This window comes from Schistocerca serialis, chromosome 6, assembly GCF_023864345.2.
Source record: "Schistocerca serialis cubense isolate TAMUIC-IGC-003099 chromosome 6, iqSchSeri2.2, whole genome shotgun sequence".
Classification (NCBI taxonomy): Eukaryota; Metazoa; Arthropoda; class Insecta; order Orthoptera; family Acrididae; genus Schistocerca; species Schistocerca serialis.
Genome location: NC_064643.1, coordinates 604,272,005 through 604,285,640, shown reverse-complemented (window position 1 = coordinate 604,285,640; position 13,636 = coordinate 604,272,005). Strand labels below are relative to the sequence as shown.

General features: G+C 45.2%; 1 protein-coding gene and 1 pseudogene across 4 annotated transcripts in view; both read left to right on the top strand.

Annotated features, from left to right (window-relative positions):
- LOC126485139 (uncharacterized) overlaps positions 1-13,636 on the top strand; it is a 504,509-nt gene that overhangs the window by 163,853 nt on the left and 327,020 nt on the right. The window lies entirely within an intron of this gene.
- Positions 11,696-11,813, top strand: LOC126485373 (5S ribosomal RNA; annotated as a pseudogene).

Sequence of the window (13,636 nt, the reverse complement as noted above, 5' to 3'; positions counted from 1 at the left end):
ACGTAAGCTTGCGTACGCTGTAAATACCTTTTGTGCTGTTCGCCACAATTAATCACTCCCTGGAATTATTCTCATTCACGAAGCACTATTGTGTGGACTTTTCTCCAATATAAATCAGCGGGCAATTTGTAAAGCGTATACGCCGTAATTTTGTAGGTCGCCAATCCTGTTTTCATAGGACGTTGGACACGTGTTTCGATGCTTGTATCCAAGTTCTTGCCGTTTCAGCTAACAGTCAGAAAAAACTTTCTGTAATGTACCGTAAAGGGTATCTTTCACTGCAGTGTAGGAAGAAGTGGGGTAGCTGAGTGACTGCAGGGGATTTCTGTTTGGTGTGATGAATGACAGATTGCTCTAAATGTAGAAAAATGGAAGTTAATGCGGATGAGTAGCAGAAACATTCCTGCGATATTCGAATACAGTAATGGCGATGTTCTGCTTGACAAAGTCACACCAGTTAAATATCGAGGCGTAACGCTGTAAAGCGACTTGAACTGGAATTAGCACGTAAGGTCGGCAGTGGGAAAGGCGAATGGTGGACTTCGGTCTTCAGACATAGAAAACGCATTTGCCGGTGTCTGGCTCGACTGACTAATTTACAGTGTCCACCAGTACGACTGCCCACAACATCTCTCGAATATGGTGAACTCATTTTCACGCAATAGGAAATTTTATGAGAGTAGTGTTAAGTTAATTGAGTTGGAAAACCCCCAGGGATCTGTTCTGGGTCCACCCTGTACAGCAGTTTTTACGAACGACATTCTACGAGATACGAGACAGCGTTCGGAACCCCAGTTAGATAGCCGTGAGTATCAAACGATATCTCGACTAGATTACACAGTGATGTAATTTCTAGAAAATTAAAATCAATCCGACCAAGTGCAATGCCATAATGTTCACAATCACGAGACCTCCAAACTGTCAAATCTATATCGACGGTAGAGGCATCCCCTGGTGCAACACGTTCAAATAGCTAGGTCTGAAATTTGATTTTAAAAAACTCTTGTGGAGTGCACACATATTCGATGTCTGTAATTGGGGTTCGGGTAGACTGAGTTATACTCAATGCTCAGAGGCAAGGGCTGCCCATCCAAGTCGTCTTACGTATGTAGGAGATGGTCGTCTTTCCAACTTTACTTTTGTGACTCTGAGATCTGTGGCATGGCCGCAAATGCTCATGTATGAAAACTGAAAATAGTTCCAAACAGTTTATTTTTGTATTTTTTGGGATCCATAGCCTCAAGATACTTAATAAACGTAAACATGATCCGTAGTAGGTCGTAATGCGTTGTTTATTTAATAGTGCGATTAGCTGGTTTCGAATAAGCGTCATTGTCAAGGACGTATTGTTGTACATAGAGCGAAGTGCCGGATACGATCTTAAAAGATGTCACTATAATGTGGATCCTTTCGTAAAATGACGGAATATGGCTACTTTTTACTTGTAATTAAGACTGATTTGAAAATAACATGAAATACAGATGTCAAAATGAGCTTGACAGTGTCGCTTAGTCGAAATTAGCTAATCGCACGATTAAATAAACATCGCACTACAGACTACTACGGACCATGTTTCCGTTAAGTTCCAAACAAGGCTCTCAGGATAATAAGTGATGCAGCCTGGTCCATCCCGAACACACTTACACATAAAGACACAAACATGCCAACCGTCCCATCAATCGTTTTACACAAATTCACAAAATTCACCTCATCAACTCTCTCAGGCTTAGGCAGCTACAAACACCCGAAAAAAATTTTCACCCGTGGCTTCAGGGTTTGAACCAGTCAAAACACACACACACACACATCAAAACAAAACAAAAACACATGTAATCATCGACCCCATATGCTTTAAAACCAAAACTCAGAAGACATTAAGGCAAAGCTCACCAGTCCATCAAAACTACACAGACAAGAGTCCAGACATGATATGCGGCACGGTACGGTACGGTTTATTAAGAGAATTCTAGGAAGATGTATCTCATCTCTAAAGGAGGGCGAGTATAGGAAACCAGAGCGACCCATTCTTGAGTGTTTCGGTTCCCCGTTAGTTCGGATTAAAGGAAGACATGGAAGCAAGTCAGAAGCGTGTTGCTAGATTTGTTACCGGGAGGTTCGATAAACATCCTAGCACTACGAAGATGCTTTGTGAAATCAGGCGGGAACCCGTAGAAGGAAGAAGTTTGCTTCGCGGAACATATTGAGGAAATTTAGAAAACCGGCATTTGCTGCTGACCACAGAACGATTCTACGGCCGCCGACGTATATTTCGGAGCAAGACTCTCGAAGACAGGAGAAATTAGGGCTCGTACGGAGGAATGCAGACAGATTTTCCTTCGCTCCATTTGCGAGTGGAGGCGGAAACGGAATGACCAGCACTGTTACAAGATACCCTCTGTCAAGCAGCGCATGGGGGCTTGCGCAGTACAGTGTATGTATGGAGATGTAGCTAATTGGGTCTAATGTGACAGAGAGAAGGGAATCTTGAGTACGACAAGCTAAACTTTCTACACTTCGAACTGCCTGGTAGATCACAACTGAATGGCGGACTGGCACTCGAACCTGGGACCTTTGCCTTTTATGAGCAATTGCTCTCCCGACTTAGATACCAAAACACTACTCACGACCTGTCCTCACAGCCTTATTTCCTCCAGTACCTCTTCTTCTCCTGTACACCTTGCGGAACTAGCACTCCCGGAAGAAACGATATGGCGGGGACACGGGTTAGCCACAGCCAAGGGGATGGTTTGTAGAATTAATTTTCACTCCGCAGTGGAATGCTCACTGATTTTAAACTTTCTGCCAGAGTATACTTTTCCAGAATAACGTCGTGAACAGTTCTTTCATTTATTCCTATCCCGTGTTCGCTTTTCAGTTACGTACATCTCTCGACGTTTACGAAATATTCGCCTTTCAGACAACAAGTACCGCAGACGGTGTAACACTTTTTTGGATCTTTTCTCCCTCCCCCCCCCCTCTCCCCTTATGGAAAGTTATCACGTTTCCCTGTTATTTTTTACAAACATCAGTTAGCTTCACCAGTCTGCAAGTTATTGTATATGGCTGATTCTTATGAACAATTGTTGTTGTTGTGGTCTTCAGTCCAGGGACTGGTTTGATGCAGCTCTCCATGCTACTCTATCCTGTGCAAGCCTCTGCATCTCCCAGTACCTGCTGCAGCCTACATCCTTCTGAATCTGCTTAGTGTATCCTGCAGAAGCCTGTTTAGGGAACTAGGGATACTAACTACAGCTTCCCAATATATTTATTCCTTAATGAAATTTGTCATTAAAAATATATCACTTTTTCAAACCAACAGCTCAATTCATGGAATCAATACTAGAAATAAGAATAATCTTCACAAGGATTTAAAGTCACTTAGTCTTGTACAAAAAGGTGTGCATTATTCAGGAACACACATTTTCAATAACTTGCCAGCAGCCATAAAAAGCTTAACAACCAATGAAATTCAGTTTAAGAGAAGCCTAAAGGATTTATTGGTGGCCAACTCCTTCTACTCCATTGATGAATTTCTGAGGAAAACCAACTGATTTGTATATAAGTACAACATAACTTCTGCACAATTTCAGTGCAGTAATGTGTTCACTGAAAATTTGTGTGTGTGTGTGTGTGTGTGTGTGTGTGTGTGTGTGTGTGTGTGTGTGTGTAAGTATAATCTAACTTCTGCACCATTTCAGTGCAGTAATGTGTTCATTGTAAATAAGTATTACAGTAGTTGTATTACATGTTTCTTACCTTATAAATAAATATAAAACTTTTTTATTTTAAATTCAGTGCAATAGTATTTGTAAAATGACTCTTAGTGTTCATTAAAAAATGACGATCATTCCACTTGGGACCTGTGGAATGGTACATTAGCTTATTTGTTTTAGTTTAAATATTTGTCATGTATTGTTGTTTTTCTGACATGTTCCACATCCTGGAGGACCTCCTCACTACGGATCAATTGGAATGAAAGTAAATCTAATCTAATCTAATCTAATCTATTCATCTCTTGGTCTCCCTCTACGATTTTTACCCTCGACGCTGCCCTCCAGTACTAAATTGGTGATCCCTTGATGCCTCAGAACATGTCCTACCAACCGATCCCTTCTTCTAGTCAAGTTGTGCCACAAATTCCTCTTCTCCCCAATTCTATTCAATACCTCCTCATTATCTATGTGATCTACCCATCTAATCTTCAGCATTATTCTGTAGCAACACATTTCGAAAGCTTCTATTCTCTTCGTGTCCAAACTATTTATCGTCCATGTTTCACTTCCATACATGGCTACACTCCATGCAAATACTTTCAGAAACGACTTCCTGACACTTAAATCTATACTCTCTTCTTCTGAAACGTTTTCCTTGCAATATAAAGTAATTATATGAAACATATTATCTGATGAAATTATAGTTTAGTACGCATGTATGACTCTGATGGCGGTGCAACATTACACTTCCATAGGCGGGAGCTACGAACTGGTGTACTAACGATGTTTGTATCTTTTCATACTTGCAGATAACGAATATATGAAAACCTCTTATCCCGAGCCGCAGTCCGTGGTCCTTATAGTGAGCGACACTTGCGAGTAAGTCCGCTTGGATAACACACTGAAAGAAAAAGTTGGCGAACTCGAACGGTGGATGTCTGGAGCACGCTGCTGCTGTCAGAACAAAGGAGAATTTACTAAAGATGTTTGCTTGGATCTGTTGCATGGATATAAAATTATACCGAGAATATTTAACTGTTCTTTAAATTTCATGCTAGTTATATGGATCTACATCTGCATCATGCTCCGCAAGCCACCTAATGGTGTGGCGCTGAACAGATACGACACTACGATCAACGAGGTGTTAATTAGTGCTGTGTACGAACTGTTGTATGTCCGACTAACCCAAATTTAATCCGGTATATCTTAGGCAGATAATTGAATGAAAAAGAAAAAAAATTCACAAAAGTTGTCCATTGAAGCTGCTTGCTGTAATCAGACCTTCGTCTCCCTCTACAATCTTACCGATCCTTGATGCCTCGGAAACTGTCTGATCAACCGATTCTATCTTTTGTGTAGTTGTGCATAAATTACCTTTTTTCCCCAGTTCGATTTAGTACTTCTTAATCCAGTCAACCATCTAATCTTAAACATTCTGCTTTAGCTCCACATTTCGAACGCTGCTATTCTCGTCTTGTCTCAACTATTAATCGCCCAAGTTTCGATTTCATACAAGGTCACACTTCAGACAAATACTCTGCTGACACTTAAATCCCATGTACTTCAGCTATCTTCCGTTACTTAGCTGCCAAAATAGCATATATCGTCAGGGGCTTCTAGTGTCGCATTTCCTAATCTAATTACCCCCGCAACGCCTAATTAGATTCGACTTCACGCCACTGCTCTTTATTTTACTTTTCTTGGCGTTCATCTTACGACCGACGCATTTTCAGGACATTGTCCAACCTGTTCAACTGATTCAGGAAGTCTTTTGCAGTCTCTGACAAAACTACAACCTTATCGGAGGAGCTTACGCACCCTCTTCAGTCAAACGTCTGTTATCTGGTCAGACCATCAACCAGTAAATTACAATTTCCAGACCCGGTGTCTTCACCTACCTGGCCGCGACAATGCAGCAGCCGCCCATATGCCTGAGAGAAGCCCATACATTAGCTGGAAGCGTGACTTCATTTCGGTTACCCTTTCGTGAGGTTTTAGCTTAACTCTCATCGCAGATGTCTACCCCGGGTGTTCCACGACTTATCTTACGCGTTTCTTCAATAAGGAGGATACCCAAGAGCGTGTCCTAGCCTAGAACACACTCTTGGGTAGCAATCCTCCTTACTGAAGTACTCGGACGTTCGTGTACAAAGCGTAACATCCTTTCTTCAACAACCGATGTTAATGGATCTGGGTCGACCTTCTCGTACATGGTATGCGAAACTCCCGGTTTCTCTAAGGCTCTGATGTCCCTGGCTAAACCTACGCCTGTCGGGCTGCCTACGGAGAGGAAAAGCTTCTTCATACAACCGTGCAACCTCAAAGGCACTGCCATTCGCTTTGTCACACATGAAGTGCACGTCAATGTTCTCTTCATTGGTTTAACCTCCGTCCGTGGTGCCTTCACGTTCGTAACTGATTGTGAGGTCGGTACGGCACAGTGAACGGGGGGGGGGGGGGGGGGGGGGAAGGGAAGTAGTTGCGCATGTGGAAACAAACAGATAGTCGATCCCAAACCTTGAGGTACCAACATAAATACCAAGATATCCAGGGACGTTTACAGTTGGTTCCCAACTGGAATTAGTGCGATACCTCGGCAACGGTTGATTTGCGGGACTCATTTTTATTGGAGTTTTTTAGCTATATTTGGCCTGTACTTTCCAAGTGTGGGTTATTGAGCATCACTTCTGAAACACTGCAAGCGCCGGCGCCTGTAACTTCGACGCTCTGTAGCGTCGCTGCAAGATGTTCCCGGGCATGGGTCCCTATGTAAAACTTGATCTACTGACTCCCCTCTACAACTTACAGAAGTGTGTAACGAATTGTGGAACACCTGTATGTACCCATACGATCGGAAAAGGTAGATTTTTTGGGTCTTCATTATGAAGTAAAATTTTTCGCAAATAAATTTAAGATAAGAAATGTTTACAAAGTTCCAGCATCAAAACTATCTGCAATATATACAAATCACAAGCCGCGCTTCTGGCGAAGTGCAGTGAGGGCAAGCTGCCTGCCTCGTGCAGCCGTGGACCTTAGCATTTAGAAGGCACCCGATGCCCCCTCTAGCAAAGTTCCTGATAGTTTCAGGTATTTCCGAAGGCTCCGCCGATGTTTCTTCGCTCTCGACAGCGAAACTGAGCTTTGATTTCAGAACCAGGCGCCTTTCTCCTCAAGCCTTTGAAGGATCATTGTTCGACTTCATAACTTTACTATTATCATTGATTCACCAGGATAAGTACGTTTCATAAATCTAGAACTTCTAATTATATAACGTTGTTAGTTGTACCACAACAGTATACATTGCAGTGTCTTCATTACAACGCGTTTTGGCCTTTAATGCTACATTATCACATACACATTTTCTATATCCTTTGTTTTATAATTTGTTTGACGCATGTTATTGTGGCGTTTCTACGTGCAGCACTGTTTTCCGTCGATACACGCACGCACGCGCGCACACACACACACACACACACACACACGAACAAGCGACATATTTGTAGACATTCGCTCATACAGCAGGTCATAACAGCCAGTACAAAACTGTGCTTTCCGTCGGCAAAACACAAGAACATAGCTAGAGACACAGAATACTTCTATTGACGAAGCTACATTGTGGGCAACTACGATGTAGGAGCATACTATTTGTTGGTTTCGTGTTATTGTTTTACAGGCGCAGTAACCTCAAAAATGCTTGTTTCCTTGTCTTCTGTAAACCTCTAAAAGACAGCTACGTCACATCCCCATTTCCTCCACCACAGAGAAATGCAGTAAATATTGCTGTAAATGTACAACCGACAGATGTGGACGCGAACTGCGTTTAGTCTCTTCTTCTGGAAATACAGTGGGAAATTCGTTAAAGTAATATGGGATTTCGTTTGTACAATGCTCCAAAATAATTAACGCCCGTGAAATAGTGTGTAACGGCCCAATATTAGAGCCAAAATGGGGAATAACGGATCTGCGGATAATGCATTGTTTTGAAATCTCATCGAATTTCCTGTCCTCGGTCCAAGGATAGTACAATGTAAATCGTGTCTGTTAGAAGTAACCATATCCCTGCTAGAAGTATGCTATTCAAGTGGGATAAATCCGCGTAAACATAATTCTTCAGTTTTAATAGCACGTTTATCTGACGCGATAATTTTCTTTCACTCTGGACATCCAGTTTTTGTTGACTTCAGGCCGGTAAGATAAACGTCAGTCGTATACTTTTTCATGGCCTCCGCCGTGCAGTAGCGTGAAAGGTCAAAGAAGAATAATGCGTTTGTGTTGCGAGTAGCTATGGGCTGATCTGTGAATGGTTGCGAAGGTGCGCTGTAACCGGACGTGGTCTGGTTGTTTGTAGTACTTTGTGCACAGTACTGATGACGCTAGACTGTAGCTACCGCAGACCGCACTTGGTGCGCTAACGGATAAAAAAATTTCCTTCTGTAATACGTACCACTTCTGTAGTGATCGCTGCGACAGCTTTCTCCCAAATAATTAATCAGTATCGTAATGTGGGAATGCCTAGATTGGTCATTTAAGGTACCATTGGATATACAGATGAAACCACGCAACACGCGAGACCTTCGGATGACTTTTCCTCATTGTTAGATGTGGACTTTTGAGAGGGAAAGCTTACCTCCAGATATTGTAAGAAGTAAGGAGGAACTGTTGCCATGTAGGGATTTAGGACTTGAGCAGAATTTATTGCGCAGGAAGAGGGTGGACTGGGTCTTTAATTTCAGATGGGGCAGGTGAAGTAAATTAGTTTGTTTCTGAGCAACATCAAGGAAGTTTTGGATCCTGAAATGCTGCCTTTCTGCAGCTACCTTTCAGTAATAGATTGTTCCTCGGCATGTAGCACAGAACGCTTAAAATGGCACCTCAGTTCCTTTCTTTGGCACACTTCCACAAAAAGTCTGGAGGATACTGCTCTTCCAGTAGACACTGTACGTGAACATCGGACTCAGCTAGAAGCCGTGCCCCCTCTGGGACAATGTAGTCTGCAACATTCGATGCACTAGTCTGAACTACATTCATGTTTAGAAAAAACAGAACACGAACTACTAGATATGGGACGTTCATATTCACATAAAGTGAACATTAGTACGTTCTGCAGAAATGATTATCATTTCAGTCACCTAGTTTCAGCTTGTGTCCTGTTTCCTAGTAGGCCCAGGGTACGCCAAGGGTCCTGATAACTTGTTGCGAGCGTGATGGAATCGACGCGTATAAGGCGCAAATGGCAGTCTCTGGTATAGCCATCCATCCTGCATTCACCTGGTTCCAAAGTTCATCTATGGGGGTTGGTACTCAGTCACGCGCTGCACCCGTCGTTTCACCATGTCCCACACGTTTTCGATTGGCGACAGGTCTGATAATCTCGTGTGCCAGGGCAAAAGGCTGTAGTACTGTGACACCATGAAGACACGTGTTCGTGCAGCAACATGTGGTCGTGCATTGTCTTGCTGAAAATGGCATCTGGGGTGTTGTGCAGAAACGTTATGGCTACGGGTCGCAGGATGTCATTCACATAGGTTACACTAGTCACAGTGCCCTGGACATGCACCAACTATGACTTGTGGTTTTACCTAATAGCGCCCCACATCATAAGGCCTTGAGATGGCGCTGTATCTGTTACGCGAATGCAGTCACTGTGATGCCGCTCCCCCTGTCTGCGGCGAACCAAAATGCGGCCATCATTTTCAAACAAACAGCACCTGGATTAGTCCGAAACACTATATGGTGCCATTCCTGTCTCCAGTGACGTCGTTCCATACACAAATGCCGTCTAGCACGTTTCTCTACATTCTTCAAAGGTAGACGGAGAAGTGGACGACGCCGTAATAAACGACGACTATCGCGCTCGGGGAAGCCGTCATGCAAAATGGGATGCAAGTAATCCGCTGCAGTGGTGCTTTCTGTTACTACGGTAGGTCCCTTGGAAGCTCAAGTGAATGACCCCACTGGCCAGCGTTCTCTGCGCGGTGCCTGTTTCAAAAAATGGTTCAAATGACTCTAAGCACTATGGGACTTAACATCTGAGGTCATCCTAGTAGGTCCATAGACGTAGAACTAATTAAACCTAAGGACATCACAGACATCGATGCCCGAGGCAGGATTCGAACCTACGACCGTAGCAGCAGCCCGGTTCCTGACTGAGGCGCCTAGAGCCGCTCGGCCAGAGCGGCCGGCTGTGCCTGTTTCCTGCAGCAGTTCACCGGAATGACGGCGTATCCGGGTAGAACCATCTGCCTGGTGTAACAAGAACCGTGATACATCGGACTCGGCGACAGCTGTCCGTCGATGCAAGGTCCAATCTCGAAGATGCCGTGCCCACTAGAATCGCAAATGACAATTCCGTCAACAAGGAAACACATAGCCTGAAGTTCAACAATGTGCACTGAACGGTCTACTTCCAAACACTCCTGCTTGCACCAGCCTGGTACTCTGTCGTCAGACCCTGCCACAGGTTGCTGCCTATGCTCCTTTACAGGAACGGTCAAGGCTCCGACCTCCACATTCTGTGATGAGTTGTGGACGTCCTCCATCTTGTCTGCTACTCGTCGTTTCACCGTCCCTCAACTATTTTCAAAGGTCCTGACGACAGCAGCGTGCGACAGCTGAGTATCTCTGCCGTTCTCGAGGATTTTGTTCCGAGGCCCCGGACCGTACCAATTTGTCGCTTATGTCTGTGGACTTCTCCACTTGCGGCCCGTATTGTCGTTAGCATGATTCCACATTCGTCTCTGCTCCCTTATGTAGTGGCATTACTGCCTCACTTGCCCACAACCCCAGAAGGCAGCATCGAGTAGTGGCCATAGTCTTCGTTCATCTGTGGAGAGTTTCTCGTTTTTCCATACGTAAGCTTGCTTATTTCTGAAATCGTAGTGCGCAGCCTTTGCATGTTGACTTAAAAATGACGTCCATTCTACAACAGGCGTTCAATAAGTAATGCAACACATTTTTTCCCTCGGCAAATGTCGGTGGAAAAAATGCGGAATCGCGAGAGATACACAGGAGGAAGCAATATACGAGAGGCGTTCAGTAAGTAATGCAACACATTTTTCTTCTTCTCGGCCAGTTTCGGTTGAATTGAAAAATGCTTAATTTGTTGTGGGGCATCGTTGAATATTCTCGCTTCAGCCCCTACAGTTTCCTTAAGTTCCGATAGGTGGCGGCGCTATCCATATCCTTCAAAATTGCGTCTGTAAGGGAGATGCTTTCCGAGCCGAATGCTGTCACTGAGTTTCTCTCGATGTAAGGCCAGAGCATCACAGATATTCATATGCGCTTGCGCAATGTGTGCGGAGACCTGGCAGTGAACAAAAGCATGGTGAGTCGTTGGGCGATGCGCGTGTCATCGTCGCAAAACTATCACGTAAACCGTCAGATATTCGGCGTGCTGGCTGGCCGCACACACCTGTGTTCGAACGTGATCGATAGGTCACAAACACACATATCGCTGCTCAGCTGGGCGTCTCTCTCGGCATTGCTGACACACTTGTCCACCAGTTGAGCTACTCAGACATGTGTGACTGCTCGGTTCCTCGCTGCCTAACAGAAGGCCATTAAGAGCAACGAAAGACCATTTGTGCGGAATTGCTTGCGCGTTACAAGGCTGATCGTGACAATTTTTTGTCGAGTGTCGTCAAGGGCTACGAAACATCGGCTCATCACTTCGAAGAGGAAACAAGACGGTAATCCATTGGTGCCACACCATCGCTCCTCCGAAGAAAAAGTTCAAACCCTCTCCCCCAGTCGGTCTTCTGGGACTCTGAAAGGGTTATTTTGTTTGACGTTCTCCCTCATGGTGTATTAATCAACTCTCAAGTGTATTGTGCTACCATCAGGAAATATAAGAAACGACTTCAGCGTGTTCGTCGCCACAAAAATGCAAATGAACTTCTTCGCCATGACAACGCAAGGCCTCACACAAGTCTGCGGACACGAGAGGAGTCCACAGAACTTTATTGGACTGTTCTCCCTCATCCGGCAACGGCCTTGCCGCAGTGGATACACCGGTTCCCGCCAGATCACGGAAGTTAAGCGTTGTCGGGCGTGGTCAGCACTTGGATGGGTGACCATCCGGGCCACCATGCGCTGTTGCCATTCTTCGGGGTGCACTCAGCCTCGTGATACCAATTGAGGAGCTACTCGACCGAATAGTAGCAGCTCCGGTCACAGAAAACCATCATAACGACCGGGAGAGCGGTGTGCTGACCACACGTACCTCCTATCTGCATCCTCAGCTGAGTATGACACGGCGGTCGGATGGTCCCGATGGGCCACTTGTGGCCTGAAGACGGACTGCTGTTCTCTTCCTCATCCGCCATGCAGCCTGTATATCGCACCTTGCGACATCCACCTGTTTGGCCCAGTGAAGGATGCTCTCCGCTGGAAGCACTACATTAATGATGGGGAGGTTACTGATGCAACAAGAAGGGAGGTTATTGATGCAACGAGACATTGACTCCGACGCCGACCATGCGGCATATAGTCCCTCGCAGCAGGGTGGGGTAACGCCGTCGCACTGAACGCTTTGAACGGAGATTATGATAAAAAACAGGCTTTCGTAGCCAAAAGAGTTGAGAATAATATGGTTTATTGGAAGCCCGTATAAAACCAACCTGCTTCCAGAAAAAAAAGTTTTGCATTACTTATTGAACGCCCCTCGTACGTCAGTCGGATCATTTCGATATCCTCAATGTTGGGATGGGTGTAATTGACGGTCTCGCCGATAGTATGTAATTCCACGTAGCAGGCGTTGCGTCAGTGCACTTCGACTGCGAACACAGTCGCCCGAATGCTTTCCACGCGTGCTGTTCCAGCCCTCCGCGTACGTGTTTCGCTACAAGCAAGAGCGTCTGCATTCTAATGAAGCGGCGAGGCGGCCGCAGGCGATGTACGAGACGGACGCGCCGTGCGGTAAATTGCCTCTGGATAGCCGCGAGCGCCGTCAGTGGGCGGGGGGCGGCATTCCACGGCGCCTCCCACTCGCGGCCGGCCTGCTGCGGCGGCTGGGCCGTGTCTTCCTCGCCCAGAGGCTGTGCCGGAGTCCGACCGGACTGTCTGGAGGAGGCCATGGCATGTCACCGCTACGCACTGAGGAGAGCCGTGCCCAGTTCTACACTGAGGTGGCCAGCGATATGCACATATGCAGATGACGGCAGTATCGCGTACACAAGGTGTAAAAGGGCACTGCACTGGCGGAGCTGTCATTTGTTCTCAGGTGATACGTGTAACAGGTTCCAGATGTCAGTATGGCCGCACGACGGAAATTAATACACTTTTCACACGGAATGGTAGTTGGCTTACACGCAGGCGCCATTCAGATTCGGAAATCGTTAGGGAATTCAATATTCCTCGATCCACAGTGTCAAGAATGTGCCAAGAATATCAAATCTCAGGCATTACCTCGGACAGATGTGAAAATTACCGAACTATCAGTTTAATAAGCCACGGCTGTAAAACACTAACACGAATTCTTTACTGAGGAATGGAAAAACTGGTAGAAGCCGACCTCGCGAAAGGTCAGTTTGGATTCCGCAGAAATGTTGAAACACGTGAGGCAATACTGACCCTACGACTTATCTTAGAAAATAGATTAAGGAAAGGCAAACCTATGTTTCTAGCATTTGTAGACTTAGCTCTTGACAATGTAGAGTGGAATACTCTTTTTCAAATTCTGAAGGTGGCAGGGGTAAAATACAGGGAGGGAAAGGCTATTTACAATTTGTACAGAAAGCAGATGGCAGTTATAAGAGTCGAGGGACATGAAAGGGAAGCAGTGGTTGGGAAGGGAGTGAGACAGGGTTGTAGCGTATCCCCGATGTTATTCAATTTCTATATTGAGCAAGCAGTAAAGGAAACAAAAGAAAAATACGGAGTAGGTATTAAAATCCATGGAGAACAAATAAAAACTTTGAGGTTCA